The sequence below is a fragment of the Rhinolophus sinicus genome, linkage group LG02, assembly GCF_036562045.2.
Source record: "Rhinolophus sinicus isolate RSC01 linkage group LG02, ASM3656204v1, whole genome shotgun sequence".
Classification (NCBI taxonomy): Eukaryota; Metazoa; Chordata; class Mammalia; order Chiroptera; family Rhinolophidae; genus Rhinolophus; species Rhinolophus sinicus.
In genome coordinates, this window is record NC_133752.1 from 79,564,146 (window position 1) to 79,590,425 (window position 26,280).

The window sequence follows — 26,280 nt, forward strand, 5'->3', positions numbered from 1 at the left end:
GAATTTTACAAATGTTTTTACATTATTTATAAAGAAAAATTGTAAGAAGTCTAAATGTCCAAAATAGGGAGAGTTAACTAAATTAATATTTACTCAGCAGATGGAATATTATGCTACAGTTAGCCTAGAAGTAATTTCTAGTTAAACGTGGTATATTAACCACAAATATTTATTCCCACTCCCTCCCCACTCCTCTGAACTAATTGTAAATTTGAAAATTAAATAAAACATAAGAACACGAAAGCAAAGAGAACAAAATGGGCATTCTTTGGTGGTATAAAATTAAATACGATTTTAAAAAATAACATGGGGAAATGCTGTGAAACAAAAAAAAAGGCAGGACTCAAAATCATAATTTCAGCCATATTTTAAAAATTACATTAAAACATGGAAAAAAAAACTACTAAATATTATTTCTAAATCATGATTTCAAATAAATGATTTTTTTCTTTTATGCTTTTCTCTATTTTCCCAATATAGAAATATCTTCAAAGGGGATTTATCACTGTTATAGTCAGAAAAATAAAATCACTTTAAAAACATTTTATATATTTATGTATACACATAAACACACACACACAGATATATCTATCTATCTATCTATATATTTATCTTTATGTAGAGATATATCTATATGTAGATATATCTGTATGTACACATACATACAGATATATATAGATATATACATAGCTACATATATAATATATATATATAACATATATTATATAGACAGGTAGATATACCCACTAGGATAGCTATAATAAAAAGGACAGATGGTAAGTGGTGACAAGTATATGACTAGAACCCTCACACACTGCTGGGTTAATATATAAATTAATTATATATTAATATATAATTTGCTCCAAATTAATATAAGACCTGGTATTATATAAAATGGTATAGCCATTTTGGAAAGCAGTCTGGCAGTTCCTCAAAAGTTAAACATAACCCAGCAACTCCCAAGAGAAATGAAAAAATAGATCCATGCAAAAATATGTATACAAGTGTTCATAATAACACTATCTGTAATAGCCAAAAGGCAGAAACAACATAAATATCATCAACCAAGGAACGGATAAAGTATGGTATACCCATCCAGTGGAATAGTCTTCCATAAAAAGGAATGAAGTACTATTGATACATGCTACAACACAGATGAATCTGAACATTACGCTAAATGAAAGAAGCCAATCACAAAATGCCACATATTAACATATTACATGCTTCCATTGATACGAAATGCCCAGAAATTTATATAGAGAAAATAGATTAGTGGTTGACTAGTACCAGCAGAGAGGAGATGCGGAGTGACTACTAATGGGTACAGGGTTTTTGGGGATGATGAAAATGTTCTAAAATCAATTGTGGTGATGGCTGCACAGTTCTGTGACAATACAAAAACCTCAAATTTAAATTGGTGATTTGCATAGTATGTGACTTTAAGCTCAATAAAGCTGCTATATTAAAACACACACATATATATATTTACATATATATGTGTATATATATGTAAATATATATATATGTGTGTGTGTGTATATATATATATATATATATATATATATATATAGTCTATAAGTTCTTCACCACTAACCAGTTTTTCACATATTAGTCTTTATCAGCTTGCAACATGACATAGGGGAAAGGGACTGGATTCAAGATAAAACCAGACTCTTGCCAAACCTGAAACCATGGACAAGCCACAACTTCAATTTCCTTTTGGGGGAGGAGAAATCTTCTCTGGTACCATAGCATTTTTCTCCCAACAATTAAGTTGCATGCCTACCATGAATGAATTTTATTTGTTCCAAAATCTGTTTATGCCAGTTACATTTATAATAATCACATAAATTACTTACATTCTTGCGCCATAGGTTCCTCTTTATTTCCTCTTATCACACATTTGTCTTTCTTACCATATATCTATTTTCTCACCTATAAACTTATCCTCAATCACCAGTCATCTGCATTCTGATCCTAACCACTGTAATGACTTCAAAAGAATTCTAAGTGTTGATTTCTAACTGGTCTCTCACCTCCCCTCTCTCACCACTCCAATGCACTTCAGAGAATGCTGCCAAATGCACCTTCCTAATGCACAAGTCTGTCTTGGTAATTCACTGGGACTCCCAATGCCTACAGAATAAAGTCCAGAAATTCATTAGCCTCCGAGTCAAGGTCCTAATGGAAGAGAATAAACTGCTATCCCATGTTCTCCCTAATGTTCTCTAACTATAGTCAGGCTGAACTCTGCTCTGTGCAAACACATCCCATTTAAGCCTACACCAGATGTTTCTTCCATCTGGAATGCCCTCCCTTCGTTTCTATGCATTGAAAGCCCTCTACAATCATGTTTTTTGTGTTTTTTTTTTAAATTTAACTGTGTTTTTCCAGGACCCATCAGCTCCAAGTTATATACCGTGTTTCCCCAAAAATAAAAGCTAGCTGGACAATCAGCTCTAATGCGTCTTTTAGAGCAAAAATTAATATAAGACCTGGTATTATATTACATTACATTACATTACATTATATTATATTATACCTGGTATTATATTATATTATATTATATTATATTATATTATATTATATATTATATTATATTATACTCAGTTTTATATTATAGTAAAAGAAGACAGGGTCTCATATTAATTTTTGCTCCAAAAGACGCATTAGAGCTGATGGTCCAGCTAGGTCTTATTTTTGGCAAAACACAGTATCACTCAACAAGTGTCATTATTGTTGTTCATTTGACACAAGTGCTCAATATACATTTTTTAAATTGACATATAAAACAAAACAAAATGTCTTTTCCAGCCATACTATACTCTTTGCTGTACAAGTAACAGTTTAAGGTTTGACACCTCTGGAAGTTAAGATGATGAAAATTTTTAATGATCAATAGTTTTTGATTTAGGGGAATCTCACACAGATTCATGATATAAGAACAGCAACCCACTGTTTCATGATTTAGTCAAGAACAACGTGATTTGTAATCATTTCATACATACATGTATGTCAAGTCATTATGCTGTACACCTTAAACTTATATAGTGCTATGTGTCACTTGTATCTCATTAAAATGAAAAGAAGAAAAATTAAAGAACTTGATTCACTACTATTTACCAAAAATGGGGAGGGCAAGCCTTCCCAAAATTGAGTAGTTTTATCATTTACTTTTATTAAAAATTGTGGCAAAATACTCATAACATATAGTTTACCATCTTAACCCTTTTGAAGTGTGCAGTTCAGTGGCATTAAGTACATTCACGTTGTTGTACAAACATCACCACTATCCATCTCCAGAATTCTTCATTTTGCAAAACTGACACTCTGCATTCATTAAACAATAACTCTCCATTTGTCCTACCCCCAGCCCCTGACAACAAGCATTCTACTTTCTGTTTCTCTAGGTATCTCACATAAATGGTATTTGTCGTTTTGTGACTGGCTTATTTCACTACACATGAAGCCCCTCAAGGTTCATTCGTGTTATTTACTTTTTCAACAAGAACTTCAAAACCACACCAAGGACATGGTTTAAACACACTCTACATTATGTGACACTACTCTGCAGATTTGGATGATTCGAATTACAGAAAGAAAGGGAAAAGGAGAATAATACGTACTCAATAATCTGGTATGATACCAGGTAGTCTGCCAGGTGCACTTCACACACAATTAAGTCCATACAACTCTAAGGAGGTAGATTATTATTACTCCCAGTTGGTAAATGAGAAAAAGGAAGTTCATAGGACCACTCAGTATTAGGTGGACCTCCCATGTCACTTTACCATTTCCATTTTGTTTTCATCATAGAACTTATCACTATCTGACATACATACATACGTTTATTTATTTCCTTAAATGCATACATTTATTTATTTCCTTATATACAAATTATATGTAGACCAAAAAAGATTGAGAATCATTACACTAGTGGAAGGGTCACATTTATACAGCAAAGTTGTATCTACAAAACAACATAGCTTAGAATCTAAACGATCTCTCGCTTTCCTGAGATGCTTATAAACAGGTACATTTGTCAGGTACTCAAAGATTGGAAGACTTTATTACTGCCAAAGATATTAGAAAAAAAAGTTTCAGAGCAGGGATGGGAGGTGGAAAGCAATGGAGGGCAGGAGTAAAGGGCAGGAGTAAAGATTCTTGAACTGAAAAGTTCAAGAATCCAAGAAGGCTGGTCACCAGTGAGCCCCAAAATACAATCACATCCTCATCTTCTCTGAATTTTGATTTTAATCAAACTTCACCTGAGGAAGTTTGATTAAAAGTTTTCTACTAAGAATGACTTTTAAAATGGGAAAGGAGATACAAGGTTGTGATATACAGTCCAGTTACACCTTAAATACATTCCCACTATAATATTAGTGATATCCACAGTGATACGATTTCCTTCTTCTGCCTCATAATGAAAGTAAATATTCCCACCACCCCGTATTGCTACATTCTCCCCTTAAAATTAGTTAAAACTTTTATTACATATCAAGAAATTAAGAACAGAATACCTAACTTCCAACCCTTCTAACCTGCATAAACCATATTTTTTCATAATTTAAATTATAGCAAATATCTCCACAATTAGAATTTAAAATGTTATGAAATCATATTTTAAGGGCTCTCACTAAATAAATCCGCGCTTGTAACAAAAGTCTCCATTTCCCATTGACTTACTGTTTTCACAAAATAATTTCTTTTGATCACAGTATGAAAAATGTTACTCACAAAAGGAGTACTGTGTTCACAAAATAATTTTATCTTGACTGATGTAACAAGAAGTCAGTGGTTTCCTTTTTGTAGTAAACAATGGGCCCTGGGAAACATTTCCGTTAAATGTCTTTTACTTTTTTTTTTAATACACAATTGGTTCAGCTTCTTAATAATTATCATTTACTAGAAATATGAAAGATAAAAATCTATGAAGATACACAATAAGACTAAGCAAGCCAAAAGGAGAAAAAATTACAAAGGCTCCCTTGAAGAGGATGGGGTATAGAAAACTACAAGTCCTAGCTAATACAATAATACGAGAAAAGGAAATAAAAAGTATACAGATTGAGAAGGAAGAAATAAAACTGTCTTTGTTTGTAAATGACAGAATTGTCAAAGTAGAAAATCCAAAAAAATAGACTTTCCCTCTTTCCCTCCCTTCCTCCCTCTCTCTCTCCCCTTCCCCAGAAAGTAATAAGCAATTATAGCAAAGTTAAAGGATACAAAGTTAATATAAAAGTCAATAGCTTTCCTATACACCAGCCATGAACAAGTGGCACTTGAAGTTAAAAACACAATACCATTTACATTAGCACCCTCCCCAAAATGAACTACTTAGATATAACATTAACAAAGTATTTACAAGATCTATACGAGAAAAATTACAAAACTTTGGTGAACAAAATCAAAGAAGAACTAAAACAGACGGAGAGATAGTTTGGGTTCGTGCACAGAAAGACACAATATTGGTGAGATGTTAGTTCTTCCCAATTTAATCTATACATTCCATGCAATTCCAATCACAATCCCAGTAAGTAATTTTGTGGTTAATAATAAACTGACTCTAAAGTTTACACAGAGGCAAAAAAAACCCCACAAAATAGCCAACAGAATATTGAAAGAGAAGAACAAAGTTGGAAGATTGATACTACCCGACTTCAACACTTATAAATCTACATGAATCAAGAAAATATGGTATTGGGGAAAGAAAAGACAAATAGATCAATGGAATAGAATAGAGAGCCCAGAAATAGACCCACATAAATAGAGCCAACTGATTTGACAAAAGAACAATGGGGGGGGGGGGAATGGAACAAAGATAGTCTTTTTAGCAAATGGGGCTGGAACAATTGGACATTCACATGAAAAAAAAAAAAAAAAAAATAGACCTAGACCTTGCACCATCAGAAAAGTTAACTCAAAATTAATCACAGACCTGAATGTAAAATGCAAAATTATATATATAACTCCTAGAAGACAACATAGAAAACCTAGATGACCTAGGCTATGGTGATGTCTTTTTAGATACAATACCAAAGACACAATCCATTAAAGAAGCAACTGATAAGCTGGACTTCATTAAAATGAAAAACTTCTGCTCTGTGAAAGACAATGTCAAGAGAACAAGATGATAATCCACAGACTTGGGAAATAAAGGATTGTTATTCAAAATATACAATGCAATCTTATAACTGAACAATAAGAAAACAGCAACCCAATTAAACAATGGGCCCAAGACTTTAACAGATACATAACCAACAAAAGATATACAGATGGCAAATAAGCACATGAAAAGATGCTCCACATCATATGTCATCAGGAAAATGCAAATTAAAACAAGATGCCACTACACATCTATTAGAATGTCCAAAATCCAGAACACTGAAAACATCAAATGCTGGGGAAGGTATGAAGCCACAGGAACTCTCAGTCATGCTGGTGGGAATACAGTACAGTACCACCAATCTGGAAGACAGTTCGGCAGTTTCTTACAAATCATACTTTTACCATATGACTCAGCTATTGCACTCCTCGGTATTTGCCTGGAGAAGTTGAAAACCTGTCCACACAAAACCTTCACAAAGATGTTTTAGGCAGCTTTATTCATAATTCCCAAACGTGGCAGCAACAAACATGTTCTTCGCAGATGAATGGGAATACTATAGTCCATCCAGACAGCAGAACAGTAGTCAGCACTAAAAAGAAATGAGCTATCAAGCCAGGAAAAGGACTCTTAAATACCTAATGTTAAGTGAGAAAAATCTGAAAAAGCTACATACTGTATGATTCCAACTATACGATATTCTAGAAAAGGTAAAGCAATGCAGACAGCAAAAAGATCCACGGGTACCAGGCGTTGGGGGTACTAAACAGGTGGAGCACAGAGGATTTCAGGAAAGTGAAAATACACTCTGCATGATACCATAATAATGTACACGTCATTATACAGTTATCCAAACCCACAGAATGTCCACCACCAGAAGTGAACCCTAGTGTAAACTCTGGGTGATTATGATGTGACAATGAGGGTTGATCCATTGTAACAAATGTTCCACTCTGGTGGGGGATGGTGATAATGGAGGAGGCTGTGCCTAAGTGGGAGCAGGGGGAATGTGGGAAATCTCTGTATTTTTCCTCTCAATTTTGATGTAAATTGAAAACTGCTCATAAAACATTAAGTCTTTACAAAACAATCTACTAAAAATAAATTTTTTAAAAAAAATGTTTAATTAAAAAATCTCTTGGGGCCGGCCCGGTGGCTCAGGTGGTTAGAGCTCCATGCTCCTAACTCCGAAGGCTGATGGTTCGATTCCCACATGGGCCAGTGGGCTCTCAACCACAAGGTTGCCAGTTCAACTCCTCGAGTCCCGCAAGGGATGGTGGACTGTGCCCCCTGCAACTAGCAATGGCAACTGGACCTGGAGCTGAGCTGTGCCCTCCCACAACTAAGACTGAAAGAACAACAACTTGAAGCTGAACGGCACCCTCCACAACTGAGATTGAAAGGACAACAACTTGACTTGGAAAAAAAAAGCCTAGAAGTACACAATATTCCCCAATAAAGTCCTGTTCCCCTTCCAAAAAATAAAAATAAAAATCTCTTGCCTCATCCAATCTGCCTCTCCAATTGCTTCCACGTATCTTACAAATCAGGTTTTCACCTTCAGTTGCCATTAAAACAAAAAGGCAAAAGTGTTTGGAAATTAAAAACGATGTATGTATTGCTGTTATCAAAGACAATGCCACAATTTCAACTTATCATAAACCAGTATTCTCAATAAACTTTACTTTTGAAAATAACTAAAGTTCAATTTGTTTTATCAAATATTTTGGATTTGGTTCCCAAGTGTAGAAAATAATTTTACACAAAAACAAAAATGAGACTTACAGAAATCTTTGCAAAGACTGATTTTATATGGTCTGTGATGTACATCAATTTACAACACAATAAAAAAATTTAAAGTATTTGTTTATAGGTGTTTTTCTAGTGAGAGGTCCATAATTTTCATCAAATTCTCCAAGGGGACCGTGACCCAGATAAGATTGAGTGAGAAGTTCTTAGGTATAAGTTAAACCTAGACATTCACCCACTACTAATCGCTGAGCCTTCTACCATTTACCAGGAAACCTTCCTTGACCTCCATTCTGTGTCTTTGGCCCCTTTCCAGGGACATAGAAAGAAAATAATTTATTGTCATCCAAGTATTTAGGAAATACTAGGGAACATCATCAAAGTTCAGCATTAGATGACAGAGGACAAGTAGAAGTCAATTAAATGACCCCAATAATCATTTTTCTTAAAAAGGGACACATTAAAATGTGGTTGATGGGATCTTGGAAATAACTGGATTAGGGGACATTTGGTCCTGTCCAAAACACCCATGGAGACACTGGGTCCAGGCTGACCCCCCCTACCTTACCCCATGTACCACTACTAGGTAGGGTACCAAGGCGAGAAACGTTACTATAGGCAACACAGCCACAACACAATTATTGGATGAATAAAACATGACAGTACTGTTTATGTATTAATCCTGTAAACCAAAAGTATAAATAACTATTAGGGGCTATCTGAACCCAGGGACATTTTCTAAGTGTGGACATTTTGACAGGACCAAATATCAACAACCATTTGGCATGGATCAAATATAGTCGTGGACATTTTGGACAGGACTACATTTTAAGGCCCTTTGGGCATGGACATCCATGAATCCATTGTTTCAGATAGGACCAAAGATCCTACAAGAAACAACTGAGCTACATGTGTCAAGACATTAAAATGTCCCTAACCTCTAACCCAATCGAGGGGTATTTACCAAAAAAAAAAAATCCAAAAGCAGGTAAAAAATTATGTATGCAGAAAGATGCTTAACTTCAGTATATTTGGTTAGGAGCCCAGGCTCCATAGCCATCCTGCTAGGATTCACTTACAGGCTATACAACATTTGGTAAATTTCTTAATCTCTCTGTTTCCACAGTTATAAAAGCAAAACAAAACAAAAAAAAAATGGACAAAAAATGGACAATAAAAGTACCTACTTCAAGAGGGTTTCATGAAGATTAAATGAATTAATATGTTAAAACACTCAGCACACAGTATGCCTTCTGCAAATGTGTGTCACTTATTTAAAAATACTAAGCACCAATTATGTGTCAGGCACTGTCCTACATAAGGCAGTTGGGTTATATCAATGAACAAAACAAATGAAGAATCCTGCCCTCTTGTAGCTTACAAGTGGGAGACAATAAACAGTGGTAGGACAATGAAGTTCACGAACTTGTTGCGACGATGTTGCTAACCATTTTTGATATCAGAGGGATTATTCATTATGAATTTGTACCAAATGGACAGTTAACCAGGTTTACTATTTGAAAGTGCTGAAAAGGCTGCACAAAAAAGTTAGACGACCTGAACTTTTTGCCAACAATTCATGGCTCTTGCATCACAACAATGCACCAGCTCACACAGCACTGTCTGTGAGGGAGTTTTTAGGCAGTAAACAAATAACTGTGTTGGAACACGTTCCCTACTCACCTGATATGGCCCTCAATGACTTCTTTCTTTACCCGAAGATAAAGGAAATATTGAAAGGAAGACATTTTGATGACATTCAGGACATCAAGGGTAATATGATGACAGCTCTGATGGCAATTCCAGAAAAAGTTCCAAATTGGTTTTAAAGAGTGGACTAGGCGCTGGCATTGATGCACTGCTTCCCAAGGGGAGTACTTCGACGGTGACCGTAGTGATATTCAGCAATGAGATATGTAGCACTTTTTCTAGGATGAGTTCGTGAACTTAATTGTCAGACCTCGTATGTAATAAGTAAATGATGGAGTATGAAAAGGTGAGAAAAGCTATGGGGAAAAAATTAAAAAAGGGAAAGAATCATGGAATGGCAAGTACCGGAGTGGTAGGGGTTGCAATTTTTAAATACTAGTCGGAATACAGCTCATTGAAAAGGTGACACTGAAGCAAAGATTTAAAGAAAGAGTCAGCTGGGTGAATATCAGGAGTAAGCGTGTTCCAACTATGGTGAAGACCAAACATAGTGGCCCTAAGGGGGAAACATGCCTGGCACATTAGAGCCAGAACAAGGGCAATTAGAGCAGATGGGCAAGGGAAAGGCAGGAAAAAAAGGATCGGGGCAGTTAAGGATAAGGGACCAACTCCCGTAGGGCCAGTAGACAAATGTGCTTTAAGTGAGCTGGGAGTCACGCAGGGTTTGCAGAAGACTATCCTTTCAAACATCTGAAAGGATCACTTTAGCTACTGTGCTGAGAACAGAGTACAGGGGACCCCTCAGTAGGCTATTTGTGACTCAAGTGTTAGCAAAACCCTCGTCTTTCAGCATAAGAAATTGCTCTTGGATTCAGTAAACCTTCTAGCTCTGTTCCCCAGGAAACCATACAGGCAAAATGTTAGCTGTGTTACCAGGCAACATTGCTTATGGTAAAAATGACCCATTGATAAATAGCTTGGGAATGAAAGGAGCTATCAATACCTGGTGAGCGGCCAAAACATTGGGCTTCTTTTAGTGTGATGACTCCAATAACTGGACATTGTGCCTTGTAGGGACCTTGGGAGCTATGCTCACTGGCTGTCATACAAGATAAAGGCTCTGTAGAACATGGGGCCTCTAAACCAGATTAGCTACATATCTACTCATGGGAGCCTCATTACTCACACCTAAGCTTCACCTGGAAGGAGAGGAGAAGCACCGAGAATAGTTCTGGCTCTTGTCTTTATGGATAGCTACAAGGAACCCTATCAGAGTGAACATCTGACGCTTCCCCGCTGGTAAGTGGTTTCCAGTCTCACATCCTTCCAAGTGAATCTGATCTTAAATGTAGCTCATGGCAACCTATAAGTCTGTCAGGTTGAGCCCTAAGAAAATTCCCTGGGTAGGCACCCAAGCAAGAAATGGTAGTGGCTTGGACCAGGATGATAGTGGTATAAATCAGACAAAATAGTTAAGATTATAAAGATAATTTGAAGGGGAGCTTATAGGATCTTCTAATGAATAGAATGTGGAATGTGAGGGAAGGAATAAAGTTAGGGATAATGCCAAGATTTGTGGCCTTTGCAACTGGAAAGATGGAGTGAGAAATTTGGGAAAGGGAAGACGGGATATCACAAGTTCAATTTTAGACAAGTTAATTTTGAGCTGAAGGTCATTCGTCATCTCACTTTCTTCGCAATGACCCAAGACGGCTGCAGTAGCTCCAAGACAGATAAGCTCACGTGACAACACCCAAAGAAGGGCTATCGCTTCATAAATTGAAGGAAACCAGAGTCCCAGCAGACTTCCTTTATGTGTCACTATGCCTAAACCAATCGTTGGCAAAGAGAATGGAACTAACATAACTGACTTTAGGCTGAACAACATTCATAAACTGCCCCCTTGGTGCTGGTAGGTGGGGACAGGGGGCCCATGAAACGCATGAGTACTAAATACCTGAGCTTCTATTAAGAAGGAAGGAGAGGAATGACACAGGTACAGTGCCTGTCAAAGGTACTGTCAAGGGTATTGAATGAACCATCCACATTAATGTTAAAAATCACCCAGAATAAAAGTGAGATCAGTAATAAAGTACAGGTACAATATAAGACAGGGAGCCAACAGATAAGAGAAAGAAACCTACCCTCTGTTCCATGAAGAAAAGACATCAATACAAACCCTGTGAAATTTCAAAATAACAGATCCTAAATGACTTGAGGAAAGAACAAGAATTAAGAATCTGACTAAAACCAGAAATTCTCAATTGTAGAAGACAGAGCAATGCCTCAAAAATTCCAGAGTGGAAAAAAAAAAATTCCAGAGTGAAATAATTTTGACCTAGACTCTTACATCCAAATGATCAACCAAGTGAGAAGGCAGAATAAAGACAATTTCAAACACGTAAGGACACACCACTTGAGGATCTCTAGCAAACAAGGATGAAAACCTAATAAAGTAGATGTGAGAACACAAGCTACAGTGGAAATGATCCAAGAGTGAAATGAAAAAGGTCCCAGGATGGCAGCTGTGCAACAGGACTAGACAATAATTCATCCTATTAAAACAGAAAATTGATGAGCTCCATGAAAGGAAGGAAGAAATGGATTCAGTTCAAAAGACAGAATAACTAAGAAGCTGGCTTAATGACAGGAATGCATGTGTCTCTTCTTAATAGAAAGGAAAAGATATGTAACAAAAACTCCAGCAGAATGCTGCTTATTGTCTACCCACACCTTTCTTCCCTTATTCCTTGCTGAAAGGAACCTATTTTTTATTTTCTTTTATAAGGTGTCAGGTGAGAAACATGATTAGAGAAGGTAGCCTCTCCCCCGGACTCATGGGATAAATCACCACAGGTCAAAACTAAGCCAGGAAATCCCATTCTCCTTTGTCATCCATTGGCCTGAGCAACTGTTCCTGTCCCACCATGGACAAGTGATTCAGTTCAGACCAATGAGACATACAGGAAAGGCATCTGGGGGAGCTTCTTGAAAGCTTCCTCCAAGATGAAAAAATGCTGAAAGGGAGTTGGGGAGTGGGGCATTGCTTTAAAGGGAGTTATTGGGCAATTGGTGAACGTGCATATGGACTGTGTATATTGTGGTAGGTGTGGAGATGCACCATTCACAAGCAGAAGACTCACTGCCAGGTGTCAGCAGCATGGTTAGCTGTTAGCTTCATCGGAGTTGGCTTCAGGTTTCAAGAGAGGGTCTCGCTGTTCCCTGCATAGCTCCCACTCCATAACTGAGCAAAGGTATGCCAGGCAATTTCTGTCCAACATGGAAATCCTCTAAGAGACAATCCTGACTCCAGACCTGCTCTTTGTGCTGGCAGACAGGGTGTCATCACAACCAGACAGCTAATCCTGCGTCCTTCTTTTAATTTTGTGCAATCCTAATTCTGGCTCAGGATCTGCTTCCCAGAGAACTCAACCTATGACCATTAACAATGTCCAATTTCCTAAATTTAATAATTATTCCATGATCACATAACAGAGTCCTTTTCTTAGGTAATAGGTGGTGAAGTAGTTAAGATTAAAGCCTCATAACCTCTGCAACTTTCTCTCAAAAGGTTCACCAAAATAAAAACAACTACAGCTCTAGATATACAGACACAGGTCGAAAAGGAAAACACAAATATAGCAAAATGTTTACAACTGATGAATCTAGGTGAAATTTAGACAACAGCTCACATTACTATCCTCACAATTTTTTTATAAACTTTAAAATGTCTCAAAAACACATTTTAAAACAAGATCCAAAAGCAGCAGCACCCATTCTATCCCCTTCTTCCTGCATTTTAGTAAGTGAGAAAAAGATGCTTGGAGCTACAGCAGCCACTGGCAATAAGAGAAAGGTCAGGATAATCTGATATGTCACCTGTGGTTGGATATTCTGTAAAATGCTGCCAAAAACAACCACAATGACACACCAGGAAAAACAAAAACAACTATTCAAGGAAGTCATGGTCGATGTGTGAAAATACGTATATGGATGACATGACTTTGAGCAATTGATGGATTACAGGAAAAGAGAAGTCATTTGTCTTTATAGTAGGAACATCATCCTTCTGTTGGCATGGGGTCATGACCCATGGGTAGAGAAGGAAATGTAACCATAACTCACAACTCCATTCAGCAATATTTGCACAATAATTAAAAAACAAGGGACCAACATAAAAACAAAGCACCAGAGACTTCATTAAGGTTACAAAACAGACTGTAAACATTTTCAACTTGTCGTTATAAAAGGTACAGCTAATAGAAGTTGGGAGATGGAGTGGGGGAGGGCAAAAGGAAAAAGGAGAAGCAGTTACAAGAGCAGGATTTCAATTTTGAATCCCATTAGGACGAAAAATCTCCTCCTAACATATTCCACTTGACTCATTTTTTTGTTTTAATGAGATATAACTCATATCATAAAATTCACCAATTTGTTCATCAGTTTTAATTAGGTTATTTGTCTTTTATTATTGAGTTATGAGTTCTTTACATAGCCTAGATAAAAGGCCCCTATTAGATACAACTTGCAAATATTTTCTCCCATTTTGCGGGTTGTCTTTTCACTTTCTTAATGTCCTTTGCGGCACAAAAGTTTTTAATTTTGATGATGTCCAATTTATCTATTTTATTTTTTGCTTGTCCTTTTAGTGTCTTATCTAAGGCTTTACCTAGCCCAAGATCACTAAGATTTACTCATATTTTCTTCCAAGACTTATAATTTTAGCTGTTACAGTCAGGTCTGTGATCCACTTTCAGCTAGTTTTTGTGAACTGTAGGAGGAAGTGGTTCAAATTCCTTCTTTTGCATGCAGATCTCCAGGTGTCTCAGTAACATTTCCTGAAAAGACTGTTCTTTCCCTATAACTATCTTGGCATCTTTGTCAAAAAAAGAAAATTATCATAGGGTTTATTCCTGGACTCTCGATACTATTCAATTGATTTACATGTACTGACACTTTTTTAATTAAGGTAAAATCCACATAATATAAAATTAACCATTTTAAGGTGTACAACTCAGTGGCATTTACTATATTTACAATGTTTTGCAACCAACGCCTCTATCTAGTTCCGAAACATTTTCATCATCCCAAAAGGAAACCTGTACCCATTAGGTAATCACTCCCCATGCCCCCCTCCCCCCCGCAACCACTAATCTGATTTCTATCCTTATGGATTTACCTATCCTGGATATTTCATATCAATGGAATCATACAATATGCGATCTTCTGTGTCCAGCTTCCTTCATTTAGCATGATGTTTATGAGGTTCGTGCACTTTGTAGCATTTATCAGTACGTCATTCATTTTTATGGCTGCTTAATATTCCATTGCATGGATATACTGCCTTTTGGTTAGCCATTCATCAGTGGATGTACACTGGGGTTGTTTCTACTTTTTGGCCAATGTAAACTACTATGTAAGTACTGCTATGAATATTCATGTACAAGTATTTGTTTGAATACCTGTTTTCAATTCTTTTGGGTGCATAAGTAAAAGTGGAATATTTGGGGCATATTGTAATTCTAGGTTTAACTGTTTCAGGAACTGCCAAACTGTTTTCCACGGCAACTGCATCTTTTCACATTCCTACCAGCAACTTACAAGGGTTCTAATTGCTCCACATCCTTGCCAACACTTGTTACTTACTGTTTCCTGACTCGTTTTCAAATGTGACATCCAGAACTTAACACAATACTTCAAATGTAATCTGAACAGTACAAAATAAAGTAAGACTAACACTTTTGCTCTTATGAACCTCTTCCTCATACCCTGTTTCCCTGAAAATAAGACCTAGCCGACAATCAGCTCTAATGAGTCTTTTGGAGCAAAATTACGTAAGATTGGGTATTATATTATATATTATATTATACTATACCTGGTCTTATATCATATAAGACCTGGTCTTACAGTAAAATAAGACCGGGTCTTATATTAATTTTTGCTCCAAAAGACACATTAGAGCTGATTGTCCGGCTAGGTCTTTTCAGGGAAACATGGTATTAGTTCAGACTGTGAATCTATGAAGACTTTCTGGTAGTCACATTACATTTTATATCCACATTGAGTTTATCACAATAATTAAAATACATCAGTTGTTTGTATTCAACTACATCTCCCTTACCCCTATAATTATGCAGCTGTTTTTTGAACCCATACACCTAAGCTCCATTATCATGTTAGCGTTGGCCCATCACTTCAGAAATATTATTTTCAAAAATTAACCTTAAAAATTTCATTTCATCCAAAAATTTCATAAGCATAGTATCAATGTTTCGGTTCACATCATTGCAAAAATATGCACAATGACCTTCAGGATTTGATTAGAAATTTTTCTCCAGTTTTCATCAATTCATTATCCATTAATTTTTGGAGGTGCTACTCAACCAATCACATTTCCACCTAATTTTATGGTAATCCAGCCCACGTGGTAAACAGAGAAAACTGTTATAAAATATCTGGCTGAAATCCAATTATGCTGTTACCTTCTGAATTCTTCTGATCCACAGTCTAATAATCCTATCTAAAAAGAAGGTTAGTCTATCATAATTTTGTTTACTGAGTCCATGCAATACTTTCCTTTAAAAATGTAATCATAGTCAATGTTTTTAGCTCATAAGACACGATGAACTCTGATTAGATCATACTAGGTTTCAAATCATATTTTGAGATTTTTATAGCAACATTAAAATATAATACAATAAAAAAGCAATATGTAGCACTCAAGACTACACAGGGAAGATATCCCATGTGTTATTTCAGATGATCAAGACAAATGTGTTATCAACTTACTATAACTTAAGTTGATAAGTTTTTAAGATTCTACAAGTCTCCTCAACCATATAAAATTCAATAGGAAAAAAGTTTTCCCCAGGTGTTCACAAAAAACTAGTAAACTTTAAGGAGTTTTGTGTTTCTAAAAACATAGGTAATTTTATTGAGACCAATTCCTCTCTTTCCTTTAAGAGCATATTCCTAGCTCAAAAATCTCTTTTACGAAGGCTTCACAAGTTATTCCAGTTTAAAATAGCCTCTCTCTGCTTTGCCATTTTGTGATATCGACTATCTCTACTCGTCTACCACCACTCGCTTCAACACTCACGTCACCTGACGCTTGGTATTTATCACTAGTTAACTCTGATAATTTACTTATTGTCTACAATAGGACCCAGTGGAGAAGAGATTTTTCTCATTATTTTCTAACTTCATCACGACCAACATACAACAGTGCTTATGAAAAGGTGATTCATATATTTTTCATATAATATTTATAAACCTATAAAGAATTAAAGTGAAAATTATCTGGTAAGTCTGAAAACACATTAGGGTCCTCTGGTTCTTTGGGGTGATTGTAACGTGGTAATTAAAAGGGAAAGCTGGGTCAAGGAAGGGATTCCCCAAGATGAGGTAGCTCTGTGCATATTTCAAGGTAGTGGGCAAAGAGGCAGGGAAGAAATGAAGATACAGGTGGTAAAGAAAAATGTGGAAAGAATAAGATTCCGGGGCACAAGTGAAGAGAAGAGAAGTGTAGGACATCTTTCTTTCTGAAAAGGGAAAACTAGGTACAGAGATAAGTTGAAGTAGATACGGGTTAAATTCAGCAGCTTGTGTTAAGAGAGAAAGTGAATGTTTATTTAGCTCCTAAAATGTATTCAGTAAGTACTATATCAGTTTCCCGATATAGTAGTCTGATGACAAACTACCACAAACTTAGTGGCTTTAAACAACACAGATTTATTATGTTACATTTCTGGAAGTCAGAAGTCAAAAAGAGGTCTTACTCGGATAAAATCCAAGTGTCAGCACAGCTGCATTCCTTTCTGGATACTCTAAGGAGAATCCATTTTCTTGCCTTCGGGGGGCATGTAGAGGCTGCCCACATTTCTTGGCTCATGGCCCCCTTCTATCTTCAAAGCCAGCAGTGGCAGGCTGACTGCTTCTCATAAGGTCCTCTCTCTGGTTCTGACTTTTCTGCCTCCTACTTCCTCCTTTAAAGACCCTTGTGATTAAATTAGGTCCACCCGATAATCCAGGGTACGCTCCCTATTTTAAATCTGGCTGATTGGCAAGCTTAATGCCATCTGAAACCTAAATTCCTTTTTGCTATGTAACACAACATTCACAGCTTCCAGGTTGAAGATGTGGACATATGGGGAGGCCATTATTCTGCCTGACACACACTATTTTACATGTTTCTTTTCTTTTTATTTAATCCTTACAACAACTCTGTGACAGAAAGCATCTTTTACTCATTTTATACAAGAGGAATCTGAGATTACCCGTAGCACCTTTAGAGACTTTAAATAACTTAATCCAAACTTCCAGGTTTATAGGCAATGCTATTATGTTTGTGGAACTCAACCAGCAGAACCAGGATTCTGGTGGCACATCCTCCGCTAGGCTGTTTCTAAAGCCCTCCGTACTCTTTTTCTATTTGTGTGTGTGTGCGCACACGCGAGTGTGTGCTAGGGTGAAGGGAAATGTACAAAATGTAAGGCTTTTCTTGCCACCTAATTCAACTAAATCCATCTCACCTTTCATCACTTTATATTTGAGATCCATTTAAAGAAATGTTTTCACACCTCTACATACCATGCTACATTCCATTTAGACTTCTGTGTATGAGAAGAGGTCATATGTTAAGGCACAAGGCTAAAATTATGTGAAAAGGTAACATCAGATGTGAAAATCCAAAGCATTTATGTATCTCTGATCCTCGTTTACCAATTTTGGATGGATTACAGAATTTAAATTTCTTCCTAAATTGTACAATATTAGGTTCCCAATTTGAACATATAAATTATTTTTAAAACTATTTCAGATAAATTCCCCAAGGTATAATATATTGATTAGAAATTATCAATATTTTGATAATCTTAATATATCTTGACACATATAACCCATTATTTTTCAGAATCCCATCAATCATTTAGTAACATATACTTTTTTAAAAAATGGCTTTTGGGATGATGTAATTGATTTCCAGGTATCCCTTCTCATCTAATAATGAACTCTTATACTGTTGCTTGGCCTTTCCCTAAACACTTGGGTAACAATAATTTTTTTATGTCCCAAAAAATGAAGATCAGGGAAGGGGACTGTGACTGACGGCAGAAGCCTTGCTGTTAAATGGTTGGCAAATGTCTTGACGGAATTTATACCGCAGAGCAGCTATTTTAATCTTTCCTGGGTTATGGCCTCTACTTTGAGAACCTGACGAACCTATGGACCTCTCACTAGAAAAATGCACATGAACACATAATCAAAATTTTTCATACAACTTATTTTATTGCATTTTAAATTGATTGCCAACACAGACCATATAAAACCAGTCTTTGCAAGGATCTGTATGTCTCAGTTTTGGTTTTGTGCCAAAATTTGCTACACCCAGGAATAAAGTCCAAAGTATATAATAAAACAAACCAAACTTTATTTTTGACAATTAGATACCAAAGTAGTGATGACTGCTGTCTATAGAGCCTCTGGCACCAAAGCACAGTTCTAGGAGAAAATCCACCTCTTTTACATTATTCTCCAGGAAAAGGTGGGGGAAACATAGGTGGTTAGAAGGCGCAGGTCCTCACAGTAAGAGAAGACTGCTGACTGAATTTAACAAGTGCAGACCAAAACATTTTATATTTGTATATATTTATAAAAGGAAAGACACAGTTTCAGAAATTCGGATGTATTAAGATAAATTTTAAATATTTGGGGGGAAAAATATCATACCAGACCTACTATGTTCCTACTACTTAATCATTCAAAGTGTATTATGTTCAAAATAGAGTACATACGCCCTTCAGAGGCAGGGTGATCAAGCCAATGGGATGAAAAGAAAATACTAGAAGATTATATACAAGGTCTGACAATTAAGTTCGCAAAGTTGTTGCAACGATGTTGCTAACTTTTTGATATCAGAGGGATTATTCATTATGAATTTGTACCAACTGGACAAACAGTTCACCAAGTTGACTATTTGGAAGTGCTGAAAAGGCTACATGAAAAAGTTAGACGACCTGAACTTTTCGCCAACAATTCATGGCTCTTACATCACGACAATGCACCAGCCCACACAGAACTGTGAGGGAGTTTTTAGCCAGTGAACAAATAACTGTATTGGAACACCCTCCCTACTCACCTGATCTGGCCCCCAATGACTTCTTTCTTTACCCGAAGATAAAGGAAATATTGAAAGGAAGACATTTTGATGACATTCAGGACATCAAGGGTAATATGATGACAGCTCTGATGGTCATTCCAGAAAAAGAGTTCCAAAACTGCTTTGAAGGGTCGACTCGGTGCTGGCATTGGTGCTTAGCTTCCCAAGGGGAGTACTTCGAAGGTGACTGTAGTGATATTCAGCAATGAGGTATGTAGCACTTTTTCTAGGATGAATTCGCTAACTTAATTGTCAGACCTCGTACATATGTATCATCTTAAATTTGAAATTTGAGCTTTACTAATATTCAGTACATGAGACTGGCACCAGCGTCAGGCTGCTTCAGTCTTGCAGCACTGATGTGAAGTACGCTGGGTACCACAGATTAGCTAGCTCACTTGACCTCCAGTCCACTTATACGCAATTTGAAAAGCACTTTTTCAGTTGTTGTGGGGGCAAGCACCGTTGTGGAAATGTGATTATTTCTCCACAGCATCATTCCAGTGTCCATCTCCAGCTTCTTGGGTGACAAGAAGCAGTGTGACAGTAGCAGCAGCAGCTGAGGCTCCTTGGACTTCCTAATCCTGGATAGTAACTATGGGTCTGTCCTGCAGTTTCCAGGACATCTGGAGACAAGTGCAGCAGAGATGGCACACACTCTGGACTCGAGCAGAGCTCCCCTTGTGTGGGTGACCACCGTGAAACCTGCTGTTAGGCCCTGCTACCAATTCTGTGAGCACCTAATACCATGTATTAAGTCTCTACTAGCTTAAAATACTCAGTGTCTGTGACACTGAATACACACAGTATGACAGTAAATAAAAGTATCCTAAAGGAAAAGTGGCAGTTTCACATCCTGGAGGGGTCATTTGGAATGTCCTCACCTGTTTGTTCACTTTCAGCATACTGCCACATCCTGCAGCTTACATGGGCCCAACTCAGTTATTGCCATAAATCATTAGAATTAATCTCTCACTAACAGATTTTTAAAAGATTTTTGCAAAGAAAGGCAGATAAAACATCATGTTAGTAAAGCAAAATACAAGCAAGCAACAAGAAAATGGTAGAGCTGACAACTGCCAGTTACCAATACCAGTGCTTTATCAAAAACTGTAAGGTTAAAAAAGTGATTTCCTTGTGAAACATAAAACTGTAAAACTCGTAGAAAAAAAGTAGGAAAAAAAAACCTTTGAGACCTAAAATGAGGTGAAGACTCTACAGACATGACACCAAAAATACAATTCATCAAAGAAAAAAACTGTTAAATGCAGTACATGAAAATTTAAAACTTTTTTGCTCTGTAAAAGACCCTGTTATGAGAATGAAAAAACAGTCTATGAATTGGAAGAAAATTTTTGCTAACCACCTTTCTGACAAAGGACTTTTATCTAGAGTATGTAATAAAACTCTCAAGACTCAACAATGAAAAACAATGTGACTCGCTCATTAGAGAAACAATTAATTTGCCCACTTTAATTTACAAATTCAAAATACAATGAGATATCACTACACAACCATTAGAATGACTACAATTCTAAAAACAATGAAAATACCAAATTCTGGCAAGCATATAGAGAAACTATCTTTCATACATTGCTGGTAGGAATATACAGCCAGTCTGAAAAACAGTGTGGCAGTTTCTTAGAAAACTAAACACATTTACAATACAACTCAATGATGGCACTCTTGGGTATTTATCCAAGAAAAATGAAAACTTTTGGCCACCCAAAAACCTGTACACAAATGTTTACAGCAGCTTTATTCATAACAGCCAAAAACTGGAAACAACTCACATGTTTTTCAACAGGTAAATAGTCAAAGAAACTGTGCACTGTGGTACATCCATACAACGACTACTACTCAGCAATGAAAAGAAATGAACTACTGATACACAGGACAACGTGGATGATTCTCCAGGTCATTGCGCTGAGTGAAAAAAAGTCAATTTCAAAAAGTTACATACAGTATGATTCCATTTATGTAACATTCTCAAAACAACAATTATAGAGAGGAGAAAAATGAGTGGTTGCCAGGAAATAGGGGTGAGGAGGGTAAGGAAGAAGGGGGCCTTGATCTGCATTAGGGAGGTTCTTGGCAGTAAGGGACCAGTACTGTATCTTGATTGTGGTGGTGATTAAATGAATCTACACATGAAATGTTATCCAATTACACAGAACCACACACACACACGTGCACATGCATGACTGCATTAAAAACCGTGAAATCTGAATACGGCTACTTAACAATATTATACTAATGTCAGTTTCCTGGTTTCATGTTGTTATATTTTGTTATGTAAGATATTACAACTGGGGGATGCTGAATGAAGGTTACACAGGACTCCCTGTACTTTTTGTGACATCCCATGAGTCTATAATTATTTCAAAATAGAAAGTATTTTTAAGCAATGACATTCAATCACACATATTTTTTAAATTAATATTTTAAGTGGAATCAAAAGCATGGAAATAACACATTTAAAATATTTATCATCTTTATCTCATTATTTTTGGTTAATGTTTTAGTATATATAACATGTAGGATATAGTTTACAACAAACTTACACATATTAAGAACAGAAATAATTTTTTTTATACTGCTAGGTGTAACATAAAATTTCTGCAGACACTGTTATAGAGGCTACAGAAGTCTAAGATTCCATCTATCCCTTAAAATTTTTACTTGGGTAAGAATATGCTAGAACAGGAAAAACACCGAAATGAACATCAAGAAGAACTCAACTCTGTCCACAGTTTAAACAAGTCACAACCTCATTCTCATCTACAAAAATGTAAGAGCTGTGTTAGATCATTCCCCAGGCCATTCCAGCTCTGAAAACATGACTCTATGAGTTCCACAAGAGGAAAAAGTGCAACAACCATAAGAAATCTATGACTAAAACTCTAACCAGTATTTACTAAAAGTATATATACTAAGGGTTCAGTATTGCCGGAAATATTAAATACAACAAGACATAGTTCTAAGCTGTCATCAACACAAACATAGAAAAAAAATCAATGAAGATAATTTTACCTCAAAGAAAATAGATTGCCAAAAGATCCAGTTTAAATCTAAGTATCCAGACGACAGGCACATGTGGCTCTTTTACTTGCATCCTCACAGTTCTTTAAGGCCTCTAATTTCTGCTCGTGGAATTACATTATGTTCTGTTTTACAATAAGTCTCTTGGTGTAAGCTTGGGGTTGTGATGGGTCTTGCAAGAAACAGAATATCAAGACATCTGAAAAAAAATTATTCTCCATCCACTTGAGTTACACATACTAAGACAGAGTTTTAAGAGGTCTATTATTCAGGAGAAGTTAGGCATCTATCAAATAATGACACCACCCTGTGATACCACCTTCTGCTATCCAGAAACATCACCAACCTGCAACATAGACCAAAACCAGGAAAGCAGCAAGAGTCCTCTCTCTAAGCAGTCAAAGCCAACATAATGAGGTCCTAGCACTAACGCTCCATGCACAGGAATTCCTTTGGTTCTCTACTCCGGAGCCTTCTATCATTTTTATCCACTATTCAACAAGTGTGGTTATGGGTTCTAGACTCACAGTGCACTGAAAATATCACATTAGAAAGGCAAGGAAACTTCTACAGGGAGGTGTGATGAGAGTAAACAAAGAGATACAGCTGACAGTAAAGCAATAAGCAAGCCAACCCCCAAAACCAGACATGATTTAGAAAGGAGCGGTTTCACCAACAAATAAACAAAATATGGTGGTGGTCTGTGTATTGCTGACTGAGGACACTAATGGCTGTAGGTCCTTCTGTAAATGAATTGTTATGGTTCACTGACACCCAAGACACATAAACGGAACCACCAAAGTAATTTTTTTTAACGAGTATTATAGACAGCATAATCCAACTTAAATTTTTAAATGGAGAACAAAACTGAAAATTGCATTTAAATTCTTTCCAGCATTCTTTAGTATTGAACTAAATTATATCACATCTGAATGTTAGACATACCAAAAAAATAAAGCACAACAAAATAAAACAAAACAAGGAATCCTGAGAAGTTGAAATATTATGTTGAAGTCCATTCAGGCAACAAAGCATACATGCAAATATTTTATGACCTAAAAAATGAGGCTGCATTGCAGTAAGTGAACAAACTAATATCCCTTTCTCATCAATTCCAAGTCGCCCCTTTAAAAAACAACAACAAAAAACACCACTGGGCCAGGTGTTCCCGCAAAATTCACTCTTCTACAGAAGTCATTTTACAAAATTACTAAGAATGGAAAACAGGATGGAATGCTATTTTTGATAATGAGTAGCAAAAGACTACAAAGTAACACACACACTGCTACTTTGTTTATAGGGTTGAAACTTGCACATGCAAGTACTCTACAAAGTATTGCACAAGAAGAAACTCTCGAAAACGAATGCTTATGAAAAACATACCTTTTCTAAGTAAAGTCTAACAAGGAATGTGCTGTTTCTAAATATGATTTCTTTAGCAAGTATTGATTCACAGGTACACCTTAGCAATAATGCTCAAGATGAAAAAACCTCTTACACTTGTTTTATCGATAGTAAAAGTTGCTATTACTAATGATAATTCCTGAGTTCAGTGGAAGTTAACTTTATGGGAAATATCTGTTATGCAAAAAAGTATTTTACAAAACCAACTTCATTTCTATCAGAAGTCTATTTTTTCCTAATCTCATACATCCTAGCAACCAGGTTTTCTTTTTTCCTTTTTCTCCTAAAAGAAACTCCTCCAGTTAGTCGAGAAAACACTTTCCACAGTTCAAAGGTTAGGGCAAATTTGGCTCTACGTAGAGCTCTTCCCCTCACCAGCACACCCCCCTTTTTTTTCTTTTCAAATTATCTTGAATTGAGAGAGTTTAATGCCCCCATATAATTGCAAATCCACGAAAGAGACTTTATGTGCCGAGGAACGAAACTGGGATGGTAGGAAAGACCGACAGCAACCAAGAACCATTTCGCCCTAGAAATCAGCCTCTCCAGAACGCAAGATACGACTCATCCCCAAAGAACCTGCCGCCCAGAAGCCACAATTTCCATCGAATGGCAAAGAAAAGTTGCAAGAAGAGCTCAGCGGCCAGGCAGCCTACGCCGGTGAGGACTGAGAGCAGCAGACACTCGGCAGGCCCCGTCCTCCCTCGGGCGGTGGCTGCGGCGTCTGTGGGGCCGGCTCCGGCTCCAGGTCTGGGGGTGCGCAGCCCGCCCGAAGCAGCGCGGGCACAGAGCCCGCATCCGCACCCCTCCCACGACCGCCAGCAGTGGGCGGAGAGACGAGTAGAGGAAAAGAGGGACAATGCTGGGCCGGGCTGGCGATTCCGCACGCTCCACGGGTCCCCAGCACCCTTTCCGCCCCACGCCGCCAGCTGCCGCGCCAAGTTTGCTGCTCCGCCCTCCCTGCTCGGCCCGGGCGGCGAAGCGGTGGCCGCCGATCTCCTCCCCGCCTCGCCGCCACCACCTTCCTCCCCGCGGGGCGGCTCCCGGAGTCCGCGAGGAGGCGGCGCGCGCGCAAGCCGAATGGGTCGCGCGGTGGGAGCCGGACACGCTGGGCACAGCCGGGAGCTCCCGGGGAGGTGGGCGCGCGAAGGGGAGGGAGCGCGCAAAGAAGCGGCGCGCACGAACCGAGCCGGGCGCGCGGGGGAGCGGGGCGCGCGGCGCTCCCGGAGGACCCGCTGCCGCTCCGGCGGATTTTCGAATGAGGCGGGGTCTGCGCCGCGGTTTAGTGTCCGTTATGAATCTTGGCCCGGGCGGCACAGCTCGCCAGCCATCCTCGCCCGCCCTCCCCTCGGTTCCCATCAGGAGGGGCAGCGGGGCGAGGGCCGGCGACCTCCCCTCCCGCCAGGTCTGGGGCCGCGGATCGGCGGGCATCCGGGCGCCAGCGCCTGGGGCTGGAAGAGAAAGTGAAATGAAGCGCCTTTCCCCAAGCAACACCTACCCGTCCCCAGTCCAAGTGCAGCTGCCTCCTCCTCTGGCGCCGCTGGTCCCCGCCCTCGGGCCCCAGGCTCCGTTCTCTTGACAATGGCGCGTCCCCTTTAAGGAATAATCCTATCGGAACCGTTCTGTGGTTAAACCTCCCTCCGACTCTGATTTTAGCCGGATTTCTCGCTCTCTCCCCCGGAGCCCGACGCGCGCTCGGCTGTACTGCGAGTGCTTCCCACCCCTTCCCCACCCCGCCCACTCCCTCGCCTTTCTGGTTGGCGAGAAACACTACAACAGGAACAGAAATTCTCTCATTTCACTGGCCTGTCAAGCCGCCACTCAGAGCTACCCCCACCCTAACTCCGCCCCTTTTTCCGGGTTGGTCCTGCCTCTAATCACTCTCGCTCCTCTAGTCTACCGTTGCTTTGGAGAACTGGCAGTCAAGGCTCACCCTCCCGCCTCCGGAAAGCGAACTTTATTTTTATTGGTGAAAGAACATCTTCCTGTGCACCTGATTGGACAAGGAAGGAGTTAGTCTGCACGCCCCTTATCCATTATCGCTCTCCCTTTATGGGTAGAAGAAATACAGCCGTACAGTCCTCCCTACTTTTCCTTCTTCTAAGCGGCTTTCCCTTTAAATATTGGTAGGGGTCGTGGACAAAATCACAGCCTGTATTAGAGAAAGCCT

The 26,280-nt window shown here is 38.2% G+C and overlaps 1 protein-coding gene across 3 annotated transcripts in view; it reads right to left on the reverse strand.

Moving 5' to 3' along the window:
- Positions 1-25,833, reverse strand: part of FRYL (FRY like transcription coactivator) — a 236,148-nt gene extending 210,315 nt beyond the window's left edge. For 2 of the 3 annotated variants that reach the window (XM_019741013.2, XM_074324663.1), the window contains exon 1: positions 25,609-25,833. The gene's annotated coding sequence lies outside the window, so the exon portion shown is untranslated. The remainder of the gene's footprint in view (positions 1-25,608) is intronic. The other variant, XM_019741016.2, reaches the window with a different exon arrangement.
- Between the last annotated feature and the right edge of the window lie 447 nt (positions 25,834-26,280).